Raw genomic sequence first — 14253 nt, 5'->3', positions numbered from 1 at the left:
ACAAACAAAAATGACGGGACAGATAGCGCCTTCACTTTCGTGGTAACGTAGGTCTTGCAAAAACGCCGCTAGTCAGATGTTCCTGATAAAACATTAAGCACCGCATACAATGCAATAGGCAGCTTTTCCTATGCAAGATATTCTGAGCCTTTCGCCTACCTTTTCGGTACCTCAAGTGAGGCCTAGAAGAAAAGAAGCATATCATTCAAAGTGAAGCTCTCCTGACCTTTATTTTTTTTATTTTTTTTTTTTTTTTTTACAGAGCAGGGATGAGCGAAGTTTGATGTGCGCGCGATAAAATACCCGGAATGTCTAAATTCGCCCGAAAGTGTATGCTCTTTTTCTTTTGTGGCTTTCGACGCTATTGCTAGACAGTCGCCTCGCTGTCACTACCAGATGACCCCTGCGAGAAGGCCACTTTCTCTCTTCATGAACGTGCTAAACTCGTCTATGTCCAAACCAGTACTAGATGCCCGCCTTGCATGGCACCGCGAAGTCTGCTGATGACACGAAAAGATTCCGTTCCCGGTAGACCTAGAAATAGGGCGTTGCCTTAGTGATAATGACGTAAGTCATCAAGGAATTGCAATGAGACCTGGCTCTCTTAAACAAGGGCTTTCAGTCTTAAAAGGGTTACCAGACTTACTAGCAATACAAGTAGTCTTAACGGGTTACGAGAAAAAGAAACTGTTCCTATAGACCAGCAAATTTAGGGGAAGCCGAGTGGTGCGGGATTTTAGCGCGTAAATAGCATGCTCGCTGGAAAAGCAAATTTAACAATTTATTTCGGCAGTATCTTTAAATGTGCATCGCTGATGTTAACTAGAAAAAAAGAATAATATTCTAAACGAAGAATTCTTTTCAGAGAAACACCCATCGAATTCCTGTTGTGAATATGTGCAGGTAGTTCGGAATTACCCAGAAAAGAAAATGAAAAGAACTAAACATCGTCGAAAGGAGTTCGTGATATTTTGAAAATATTTAAGACTGGAGAGGTGCTTTCCCTTTTCTGAAATCCATATAGCGCATGCAAATGATCCATGCAGAAGAGCGGACAGATACGAACAGGCCTTGAACATTCGTCTGACCGCTTAGAATTGATTTTCCTTCGAGAAAACAACTGTTTTCAGTCTTTTTAATCCACTATGGTGACTGAGGAAGTATCAATCCGAACCGGAATATATATATTAACCTAGTTAAAGCCCTGAATACTTTGTGATAAAAATGCGCTTTTTCGACCTTCTTAAAGCCAATCATGCGTGACCAAGTTTTCGTGGCTACAAAAATACCTAGGATATTTTCCACTTTCTGAATTTTTGTATTTTTTGCGTGTCCTAATTAAAAAAAAACGCTTATGCACCCATACTTAGCATCAGAAAGCATTGATTATTCATTCTCGGGAGTTCGACACTTTGAAAGCATTTTTATTATTTTTTCCAGTTTAATTAAATAATCAATACCACACTATATTTTATTCATTAGCATCATCAAGAATTCGCTATTCAATTCGAAGATTTCGACAACTTTGAAATCATTTTTCTAATTTTTCCTTTTTAAGTTTTGATTGATCAATTACATTCACTGTTAATAAAAACAGCGCGAACAGGAAGACACAAGACAAGATAAAAGGAAGCTACAGGACGAGCGCTGACATGCTGCCCAGCATGGGTGAGATGAAGAGGAAAGTTGCGGTGGTACCGTATGAGCATAGGATTTCACATGGCCTCAGGAATGTTGGCAAAAGATATGGTGTTGATGTTGCATTGACCACCCCGCCCAAGAAGATTTGCCCGGCTATTCAAAGGGAACGAGAATCTAAGAAGCAGGAATGCGCTGTTAAACATAGAGACCCATTGGTCAGCTGCAAGACTGGTGCTGTTAAGCATGGCGGGCGTTCATTTTTACTGCGTCAAATGGGCTGCGCTGAGGCTACTTCATAGAACATACCCTGCTTTCACAACTTTCTTGACGCTAGATCACTTTCCTAATCACCCCTGAACGTGTAGAGCGATATTTAAAATGGTACTCAGTTAAGGGCGACTAATTATTAATGTTATTATTAAACACCAGTCGGCATTTTACATGGCTGAAAAACATTCCCGTGATTTCAGCTTAGAATAACAGTGAACTTCTGTTTTTAAATATTGGTGCATCTTAACTAGATCATTAGGAGGTGGATTTCTGATAAACGGTGAAGTCGAGTATGTTTACTTCGATATTACAAGGAAAGCATGTCCTCGAGGTCTATGCGTAGGCCGGAGAGCTAACGCGGCTGGTAACAGCCAGAAAGTTGTCTAGAGAGCTGGATACCTTCTGTTTGTATTTACTTACTCTGCTTCTATCTGTTGCCATTTACCGCACTGCGCATTATTTTCTGGTGGTTCTTCCTTCTGCGTATTCAGCAACGGAGCCGTAAGCCCCCTTCCTTCAAGATCCTTCCTTTTTTTTTTTTTACTGTATAGTCTCAATTTTCTTCTTTACCTGGTGAAGATCAGTCGCTTTTCATGGAAAAGGATGACACTTTTCATGGAATCTTTTCGGAATGTGATACATGTTGAGAGTAGAAGTGGGCACAGATTCCAACATAATACCAGGATGTTTAGCGCAACGAAGACGCTCACAAGAAAGGTTTCGATTATTTTATAGGGTTCGACATTCCAAAGCGACTCAGGCTAAGAGACAAGCCGTAGTGGAGGGCTCCCTAAAGTTTGGCCACCTGTGCTTCCTCAGCTAACACTGATATTGCACAACACAGGGGCGCCTTTCTTATCGGAAGGCGCCCTTAGAAAAGCCATTGTCACCTCAAGGATTCGATCCCGCACCCTTGGGCACAACAGTCTAGCTCCCAAATACCTGCGCCACTCCGGTGGGGCCAATGAAGCAAGAGGACAACACAAAGTGCCCATGTTGTCCTGGCGTGTCGTGATGAGAGACGTCGTAGCGTAGGGCTTTGGAAATTTCGGCCACCTAGGGTTGTTTCACATGCGCTGACATCTCACAGGACACGGTCTCTTTGCTTTTCCCCTCCGTCAAAAAGCTGCAGCCCTGGCCAGGATTTGATCCTGCAATCTTGAGCACAGTAGTCGAGCACCTTAACAAATGCACCACCTCGTGGCTTTTATCTCTTTTATATAGCCCGTGCTCACTGAAATGAAGCCCCAATCTACCCCATTTTGAGCAACACCACGCCATATTAAGCACCGCCTAAACCAAGCCCCATATTGTCGGTGCTGCGGGAAGTGTGCCTGACTCTACAACAACCGCTCCAGGTTCGATTACCGTCAAATCTTCTGTGCCAAAATAGCTGTCCTAGCTGGCAGCTCCACTCAGCCCCACCATTATGCGACACCATGATATCATGGAACCCGACGACAGATTGGTGCCCGTTAAAGTCATCGTGTACCACGTATCAGCTAATGGTCGTAATTTCATGCTCACAGCGCCATTGCAGACAGCAGATATTCCTGCAGTACAGAGCCTTTGAGCTGAATGTGTTATTAACAACCGAGAAAAAGATACTGTTCTCCATTTTTCAGAGAAAAAAAAAAGCACTTTGAGCATGCGCTAAAAATGCTTAAAATGCGACTTTACACTTTTTCAGATGATCGGGACGCAGGCTTAACAGCTAGTACACCAAAATCGTCAATGAAGGCCATTGAAGTGGCATCTGAAAAGCCAAATTTATTTCGTTTTGTTCCAAGCTTTTTCGATTATACGAAAAGCAACCGCACTGCTTCAGAAATCGAAATAAATTATGGCAGTTAAGCATGGCGCGCTAAGCTTTGCAGTCTACGTCCAACACGCAAACGCACAAACTAAATAGAAGAATTAGCTTTTATACGTGTCGAACGCCTCACTAAAACAGTTTCTCTATGGCTTTTGCATTTTTACACGCCAGTCTTTAGGATCTCTGCCGAATTGGGCATTTTCACCGCTATTAAATTTTATTCTTACGGGTCTAATTAGCTATGACGCGTGTTGAAACATTATATTAGAATTTAAAATGATTCCCTTATTATGTCTAGACTGACCGATAAACTGAGATTTTCTGGACTGAAAGCAAATACACCAAGTTTTCGACAGACTGAGACCCTCACGTCGGCCGCGCTAAAATATTGTCACCTCTGTGAAGTCATATGCAAAGATCACTCAAGGCTTTATAATACCACTATATATAGTCGTATAGCATATTTTATTTGACCCCAAAGCTATATTTGACGCTGCCGCTTCTTCTGACGTTCACATATAGGGTAAATCTCTAATTCTGGCCGTAGCCGAGCAGACAGTCCCGCTTCTGCTACGTCACCGTTCCGTAACCCGCGCTCCGTGCACTCTGAATGCCAAAGAAGATGAACAGGCTAATTGCATGTCAGAAGTGCCTGCTCTGTTCAAGGCTTGTGCATAGTGAAAGCTGAGGAAAGCTATTGGCGATGAGCAGCCGCTAAAATGCACTCTCTGCTATTTTTTTTAATCAACTGGAAATTTGGCCAGCGATTAAAACGGATATTTTCAGTTAGGGTTGTAGATTGACTCCTATTTGCTTTTTAGGGTACTAACGGTGAGCTGAGTTCACTGAAAATATTCGGTATGGTTTTAGAGAAGGCTACATAAAATAGGGAATCAGCGCCATGATTGCAATTGTCAGCGTCTCATTCTTGGCGCACATACGTCATGCTGTGAGGAAGGACGCGATGAAGTTAAAGGCAAATTGAAACAATTAAAAGTAACCAGCGTGTGTAGCTCCGGTAGAAACGGAGCTAATGTGCCTTGTACTGCCATGGTAGTGTGCACAGGGGCCCATTTTATACCTTCCTTATAAAAAGTTGCTGCTGCTGTCAATAGGTATGCGTCGTTTGGAGCATGATTCTAGGCTGTTATAAAGAAAGCAAGAACGTAAGCTAAAGACAGAGCTGTAGATTTCATCTAAGGTCCTTGTTCAGCAGCAATAAGCTTTATTTAACATTATCGTGGAGGTAGCGAGTTATCTTCCACAATACAACATCAGGACTAAATCGCCCTGAATAAATTAACGAATGGTATTAGGAAATAGCCATGTTAGCTTAGACTGTGTAAGCCTGTCAAAATACCGCCCCTATCACAAGTCTATCTATGTGTGGCTTTTGCTACAATTAATATTTAATTCCTATTTTTTATCAGAGCCCCGCCGGGGTGGCGCAGTGGTTACGGCGCTCAACTACTGTTCCCAAGGACGCGAGATCGAATCCCGGCCTCGGCGGCCGCTTTTCGATGGAGGCGAAAAGCAAGGCGCCCGTGTGCTGTGTGATGTCAGTGCACGTTAATGAACCCCAGGTGGTCGAAATTTCCGGAGTCCTCCACTATGGCGTCTCTCATAGCCTGAGTCGCTGTGCGACGTTAAACCCCACAACTCAAATCATTTATTAATAGCGTAGGCGCACTGCTGGAAGTCCGATTGTTGTCATGTGCAGAAATCGATGCAGTGGCTCGACTGTCTGGTGCTTTGGTTTAAAAAATAAAATTAAGCAACCGTGAGTATCCCCTATGGCTAACTACGGCTAAAATGTGTGGGTGTGAGGTGCACTGAGCCTCGGCACAAGGACGTGCCAAAACGAAACATGAGCCAGAAGGGAGTAATTCACGCCCTTTTTATTTTAATCCTAGATGGCGTTCTGTCTGGAGCTGTCAACCTTCATCTCACTTCGTGTTTATAACCTCCGTACCCCATCCGTACAGTACACGCCAAGAAGGCTGCGTACTGCGCAATGGGCAGTACACATTTCAGCCCAGTGTTCTTCCGGCGAACTCTAGGAACGAAAGGCCATAATTAGCGCGCCTTCGCCGTGGCGCAAGTGGTTTCAGGAGTCTTGCAGAAGTGCGCTGGAAACAAGCAGTGTATGTTTTGCAGCGCACCATGACAGTATGTTGTGGGGGTGGCACTGGCGTCATTTCTCACCTATACTGCGAGCACTCGCTGCTTCTCTCGTTAGAATCTCATGCTGAAGCCATCAGAAGTTTTATTTGAAGACAAACACGTACTACTGTCTCTCGTTTGGTTGTGTGATTTTCAACGAGTGTTGTGATAGTCCAGTATAGAACATTCGGCGCTTGAACTTGTGCTTTAAGCACAGGGGGCTTGATATGTAAGATTATACGGCTGCGACTCGAGGCTGCACTTACAACTAATTTCTTTTTTCCATAATCCCCGGATTTATATCCTTCAACATGCTGAAGTTGCTTTATCCTAGGTCGTTTGGTCAAGTGCAGCATGTCTAAGTCTTAGGTAGTTGCAAAAAAAAAAAAAAGGAAACTCGGAAAGCGCTGCAGAATATGTACTGAAGAAATGCGTAAGCCCGAGCGTTGCTGCTGCAAACGGTATATTCGCGCCCATTGTAGATATTTCGCACTGCCGAATATATGATAACTGCGTCGTTGACGACATTGTGCAGCAAATTGTACACCGATCTCCACGTGGCGCACTGTTTTGCTACACTAGACTACCGCAACAAACTTTTTTGTACCGGCACGCCTCCTCTCCCAACGCGCCATAACATGCTAGGGGCGCGCCCTGGCGGCGCGCGGATGCTGTAGGGACGCCATGGAGGGGCAAGCGGCGGTCACCATGGCAACGTCGCCGAGGTGACGTCACCACACGCTCGTTTCCATTTATGCTTTTGCGTGCTCCTCTTTTTTTGACGCCTGATTGGCTATTCTGCTTTTAAGTAGTTACCTTATGGCACTGCGTCGACCGCTAGATTTCCTTTGCGACATTCTTTGGTCCTCTTACCCGTACAATTGTTCATTCTCGTTTATTTCTTGGTCAAATGTACGATTCCACAAAACGCGACAGTCCTGACTTTTAAGCGGAGCTATGACGATGGTAGAGATTCGATTTTTTTTTTTGGCTGTGAAACATTAATATCTTGTAGCTCACGGCAAATGTTTCTGGCCCACGTTGTTCCTACAGCACTAATTTTCTATTAAAGGACGCAGAATTCTTTTAGCATTGCTTTTAGAGAAAGGGTTGTGCAGGTCACTGCCGCAGGAGCGTAAGCTGTTTTAACAAGTTTTCATGTTGCGGGCACTGGAAAAATCCAAATTGTTCCCATTAACTACTGAAAACAGTGTTGCATAGCGTGTGGGCATGACGTAACTTAGGAACGAAAGTAATGAAAAGATTTGAATTTTCTGAAAACAACAAAGGACTGGGGAAGTTTCTGTAGGAATAATGTCTTCCTGTGTACACTTCACGTTAACTTTTATATAACCTGCATTACCTTGACATTCAATGTAATTTTAGTAGCTCTAGATTGGTCTCTCGAAGCCGTTGTTGTAGGTTCTAGGCTGATTACGCACTGTAAGCGAGAATTTCGACAGCAGAGATTTTCGTACTGGTATATGTCGCTTTAATATTAGCCTGCATGGGCCGCACGTTCAGATGAATAAGCAAGAACCTTAGATATATAGTGCCGTCACCTGAAGAAATCCTGCTACCCCGGAAGGGTTGGTATTGGCGGGGCTTTCACGTAGAATCGACTGTGATCGCAACTTTCGAGTACATTTGGGTGACGAGCCCATTCTTTGAGTAGTAGGCCAATTCTTCGCTCTTGAAATCTGTAAATAGTTTTCGAAATGCACCAAGGAACAGTAAACTTTGGTAAACATTAGGAAAACCCCTTGTTCTAATATTAATCTTCGCTATGCTTCTAGCTATATTTTCCCTTAACAGATTGATTTCACAAACAAATAGGAAAATGATAGTTATATCATACTAAACCAGTTTCGAGGATATATCCTTACTTATATGAAATTCTCATAGCCCACGCTACTCCGCTTGAATAATGTGCCGAAGCTAAGGTTTTATGTGACGCGCGGATTCCTTCACAACGGTCACTGCAGGGTCCTTTTCCAGAATAAACTCCCGAACAAACTGCGCAAAAAACAAACAAACTTAGTCTAACGACGATTGTAAAGAAAGGTTGAATTGGCCAAAACTTCCGTCAATATATGTCCCCCCAAAATTTATTTTTATCAAATACAGTCCATATAATGTCATATTACCAGTAAGTATATTCAGTTATTCGTGAACACAAAGTTTGGGTTGAAGTCCAAAGAAAGTCGCCAGCACCTCTAATGTACCGGAGGAGTTACCACAGATAGTCGAATGCATCTCAAGAAAAAAGCGAGAAGCACGTCTTCAAAACAGATAGCGTCTTTCAATTTTAACTAGGCCGCGCATAACCCGATTAGGCCGTCGTGAGCCCTCTTTTATCTGCAATACCCTGCGTTCTAACTGCGGTAGGTACAAAAGTATTATCAACAACGTTGTGCAAATTGGTCGGCGCAAGTTTGATCTGGGCGGCTATTCGAGAAGCAAACGCCACATGCTTTCAATAATTAACTATTGTATCTCACTACAGCATTGATGTATATACGGATGTAGCACATTGACATGTTGTTGTTTGAGATATACGGAAGGAAATTGCTCCAAAGAGGCTTTTCGCAAGAATTAGTGTTACGAATACAACATACTTTATTAAATTACTTCAAGCCCTCTTATGAACACTGTGTCTGAAGCATTCAAGTTAGTGATTTTAGAGTCTTGCCGAATGTTCACAAGCTCTACTTTCCACGTAAAATGGAAAAATCAAACCACGCTTCAGCACGCCTTTTTCCCATGAGCACACATAGGAAACTACCATGGTGAGGTACGTAGCAAATATGAATGGCATAAAAATGAGGGCATAAATTCGAAATTAATATCTTACAGAACCGCGCCAGCAAACGTTTTCTGAAATGGTACTTTGCCTTATTGAAAAACAAAAATAATGCGAGAAAAAGAGCAGTGATGGGTGATCTGTAGAATCGGCATGAAATGCTATAAGCTGTCTCACAAGAGAAACATTGGAAGGTGCAATCAAAATACCACAGCAACTGAGCACCGCGCTGGCATTAAGCATTCCATTACCTGCTGCAACTAAGCGTATACACATACCTAGGATCAAGCTCATAGCATTGAAGGAGTGCGCTGGGCTTCTTCCTAGCAAGATTGCTTTTGCTAGATTACGTTCTCTGAGCAGCGGAAATGTTGCACTGATGACGCGGAAACACTGTGGAATAGTGAAATAGATTCTGCTTTTTTATCGTGTCTTCCTTTCTGGTGCATTCTGCGATAAGAGCTTGCGAAAAGCGCACCACTACCTCAGGACACAGGTGTCCAGTGCAAATGACTCGTTAGTAGGAAGCGCGGGCGAATGAGACGAAAGTGCTGACCGAGTCTCGTGAGATATATATACGAGACATTACTGAGACTCAGTGTGGGTTCTGCTCGCGATGACACTGGATTCATCTGAACAGAACAGTTATTCACTTACGATTGACCCTGACCTCTTAATCTTGTTCCTTAGCATTGGACTGCTGGTTTTGCCTTTACGCAGCCTAATAATGTGGCAACATCTTGTTAACATTTTATGTTTTCAAATTTTGCTAAAGATGACGTTAAGATCAGTGGACTGACACTTTCCGCTAATAATATCTGTATCTACCCCTTACGTAATAGCCCGCACCGGATCACTAAAGGCATAAATGGAAGTGAAATTCCTGCCACCTGGCGTGCTGCTTTCTTGCCTGTCTGGACTTCGTTCTGAAATTCTCTTAAATTTAATCCTGAGATATACACGTCTGTATGTGCTCCCATCTGGTTTGTCCAAACTGGCACGCCTTTGTCGAACTTCTCGCGTTTTGAAGCGGACTGGTAGTCCTAAAGTAAAAAACAAAACAAAAGAATCTAATACTGCTGACCAGAGAAGCACGCAGGGAGCTGCGCACTTATTTTTTGTCGGTTTGTTTTCTTCATGTAATACATGCATATTGTATAAGTCTTGATGCTAAAAACGTATTACTAAGTATAGTACTGCGTCGACACAGACGTGGCTATGAATGCACTTCTAGTTGATTTGTGTAGCGCATATGAAAACCACCACCTCTATTCCGGAAAAAGAAACAAACGTAATTGGAGAGAAGGTTGCGGAACAGTGATTCGCCTATTTCGTGGCTTGTGTTTACTCTCCCTTTACACCAAGCCTTCTTCATAGACAGTATAGTATAAATCACATCGAAGAAACATTTCTCGACGACGTGATTTCGTTGAATCGCCATTCGAGTATCATGAAACAGTAGGCCGTTCTAATTTTAATGTGCAAAGGGTCGACAAGTTCATGGTTTGAAATGAAGAACGCAAAACTACACTTTTTAAAATCCGCTTCAGTGCGCTAGAGGCCGCGAAAATAATTTCAGGGTCCGTATTCTTCAGGAATTAATTTGAAATATCTATCAATCTTTTTATTTTATTCACTCGTATGAGTACCACGTCGTCATCAGTCGGAGCAAGCCGGTAATTATGAAAGTGACAAAATACTCGGTACATACGTCGACCATAGTTTCTCCACTTGCCACACGTTCCGGTTGACGATTGGCTGCTATACGCAGGCAAAACCGGTGCACTGTCGCCAATGAGAAAATAGCCCCTTTTCTGTCCATTTCTATATATTCATGTCGAGCCAAAATGTGTTTAGAATATTTATAAACTTGCCTGGCGAGCTAAATTAATGCAATTTCTATGCAGGAAAAAAAAAATTGAACTGTTTTTTGTGTATCCTATTTTGTGATAGAAATACTGCTTTAGAACCCTTCCCATCCCGCTCATCGTGCAGGCCAGTCTCACCGCCTCACACTAGGTATGAAAAAAAAAAAAAAAAAAGAACAACTGAAGCATGCGAATCATTTATTTTGTGGTCTACGGCGCTGAAGCGGTTATCTAGTGTACACCGATGAACCTTCTGTTGCCCATAAAGGTGGGTATACGAAGATTGCTTGATGGGGTTAAAATATAACAGGGTATTGAGGAACATCTACACGAAGAAATATCGTATTCCTTTTAATGTGAAATAGGCTAAAGGTAATATTTCCTAATATGCATTAGCTTGTGCGGCACTGAGTAACCACTTTGTACGAAATCATTTTCTCGCACTGAAAATTTTGTTCTCGTATTAAAATGGAGCTATGTAAATTTAGAAGTTATATTATCCATTTTCCGACTGCCGAGTATTTGAAAGAAAGCCAAAGCGGCACTGAACTTCAGACGTCATCTTTACGGGAAAAAGTTCGAAATGGAGAAACATACTGGCAGGAACAAACTCATATACGCGGTGAGCTATTGTTCAGGTAAACAGCTTCAAAGTACGTCGATAAATATAAAACTCATTAATCTCATTTTCAAGTCATCCATTTGGGTAATTAGCACCCCACAGAGCTCGAGCCATGCGTAAAGGAAAAAAAGTTCTCTTTGCTGAAGCCTTCCAGCGCAACAAAACGAAACAGAAACTGAGCGTATTAGATGATTAGAAAGCACGGTGAACATGCGGCTTCTGCTATGACAACGGGACTTAATTCGAATTGAATGCGCCGTTATTCAACACCAGTAGCGCTGTGTTGCTTGGGCGCTTAATGGAGGGAAATTCAGAGCCACTGACTATGTGCGTGGTCGTTATTTTCAATACTGACGGGGCTATCGAAAGTGCATGATACGCCACAGTACACAAGGCAAGTCAACTTTTGATGTCGTAGTGCTTGCACAGCAGCGGGCGTGCAGTTTCCACTCAAGCTTGTTGTGCGGCTCATGCCATCAGTTCCAACTTCATGCGGAAAACCGCGCTGGATATTATCATACTGACAGGCTATAGAAAATTTGGTTTTATTCACATGGAAAATTCATATCCCCTTGTATTGTTTCAGGATTCTAGCTACCGAGAGGCGCTAACCACCAAACGTTCTAAAATAGCAAATATATGGTGAGTTTCATTTAATCGTTATGTGATTAAAATAGTTGTGCCGTCACTGACAGTTTCCCTTTTTTTTAATGTTCCTAATTCTATTTATTAGAAGTATTGAAAGCATCCTTTCCAACACCCGGTATGCTTATGATGACCATTTCTGTTCACCTTGCTTCGACATATGACGATTTATCCTGAAAAAAAAAAAGATAACTGGCAGCATACGAGTAGCAGTTGTCAGTGCCCTTATGAAAATATATGTCAATGCTATGCATTTTCGCGGTTGCGAAGGACTGCTTTGGCAGGGGACTAATAGTGGATGTTTGAGAGAATTAAGAAATGGGATTTGTTTTATTTAGGCAGAGTCGACCTTCAGAATGAGTGGGATAGCAACATTTGGTGGAGAGTGTTTAATCAAAGTTACTTTATGATACTTGACGTAAATATTTCAAGGAAGAATAGTTTCAAGAATCTCTGAAATTTTAAGAACTAGTCAGACGCCTGACCCGCGCCGAACACTCCTGCCCTCTCACTTCAGCGCGGCTATCTACAAGGAGAGAGAGAGAGAGAGAGAGAGAGAGAGAGAGAGAGAGAGAGAGAGAGAGAGAAAACTTTTAATGAGCATAATAATCAGTAAGAATTCGGCTACCTACAAGGAGAGAGAGAGAGAGAGAAAAAACTTTTAATGAGCATAATAATCAGTAAGAATTCGCAAGAGCTGGGTGGTCGGTGCCCCTAGTCCAGGGCTCCGCTGGCAGCAGCTGACTTGCGGACTAGCTGGATAATCCAGGCTTGCTGATCCAGCTTTAAGCGCAATGCTGAAAGCAATAAACACATTTGCGCACACAGACCAGCGATAACATCACAAATGAGTTGACGCAACGCCGATAGCGAGAAGTGAAATCGATAAGCAGGACAGCTAGCTGCGTTGTTTTTTTAACGCGAAAGCGTTAAAAATGGAATGCGCTGTGACATGTCATGAAATCATCAATAAATAAAGCAATACGCAGTAGCGAAACATAAGTAATCAACAAGAATGCAAAAATGAGTGTTTTAATAAGCAAGCACAAAAAACTATACAATAGGGGAAGGCATAGAGGCAAAAATATCACATTAGCACATATATACAGACATGTGAACCTCAAAACCGGTTGTTGCGTTGTTGCCGCGATCACGCGCGAATATCAAGCCCCAGGATAAAATAGAACCTGAATATATTGGACAGTTTCACGAGGCATTAATGGGAGAGACAGCACCTTCAACGTTTTCCATTGCAAGAATGTCGCTGTTATTGTGGAATGATTTCAGCACCACGAGTGGTCATTCCTACAAAGCACACGTCGGCCATACAGTTATGAGCGTTTCAGAATAAATGCTCATTTGTCAAGAGTGGTGAGGTTCGTTGTCATGAGTGTTGCGCAGTACTCATGACTGAGAAAAGTCCCACAAGGTCAGCTACTTGCTCGTATTCTTGGTTACTTCTACACAGCTGCCAGTCCGCGTTGCAAATAGAAAGCGTTTAGTGTAAACCAGTTACAAAACTCGAGCGGTCAGTGCGACTTTCTGTCGCATTGAAGTTATGTACGGGGGGAATTCAACAAAAAACTCTTTTCCCGTATAAAGATGAACACAGTTGTCTGAAGTGAGATATACAGTGCAGGTATACTCTACTGGCCATACAAATGTATTTTCCAAAGCAGGTACCTACTCGGCTCCACGGCGCAAATTCGGTAGCGCGTGTAACACCAGAAGTCGGTGTTAAATGGGCTGAAATGACAAATATTTTAAGATGCACTGAGACTTAAAAAAAAGATTATTTATGTAAATAATAGTGATTTATTTAAAATATATCGAATGGTAGTACTGGGTAGTATAAAAAACCTTATTTGGGAAAATGGGTGATGGGTTAAAGGAGGGTTGGTCGGGTCCTCAGTCCGAGACTCCATTGGGTGAAGCCGATGCCTGGGCTCTTGCGAACAAGGTTCTTTTTGCTGCTATGCGATAACGAGTCTTTAGGAATGATGCACGGGTGCCTAAGGTCTCAAATGTCTGATTACTGGCCCTCCTCCACAAACAAGCTATTTTATAGGGCTGTATGTAGGCGACGGAAAACAGCATAGGCTGGCCACAAAGAGAACTTACCAAGCTGCATCAAAGTTGGATTGAAAGGCAAATCATGCCTTGCAGACCTCCGTGTCGTAACGGTGATCAACCGCCCGGCCTTCGTAAAATTTGCGACAGTGTCTTCAATTTGTCCGTGTAACTGACGAGAGATCCTCCTGACCTAGCATGCTTAGTACAACTAACAGCAAAAGAAGCAATTGATTCGCTATAATAAGAATGTCGCAAAAGTGAGTTCTTGAGTATTTATCTTTTTTCTTTGCTTACCGCTCTTGCCCGCCTGGTAAGAAAGTACGTTTCCCACCGAAAAGAATCCATGAAACTG

Source organism: Amblyomma maculatum, chromosome 9, assembly GCF_055883805.1.
Source record: "Amblyomma maculatum isolate TAMU_Amacu chromosome 9, ASM5588380v1, whole genome shotgun sequence".
NCBI classification, from domain to species: domain Eukaryota; kingdom Metazoa; phylum Arthropoda; class Arachnida; order Ixodida; family Ixodidae; genus Amblyomma; species Amblyomma maculatum.
The sequence above is the reverse complement of the archived record's forward strand: the minus strand, read 5'-3'. Positions refer to the sequence as shown.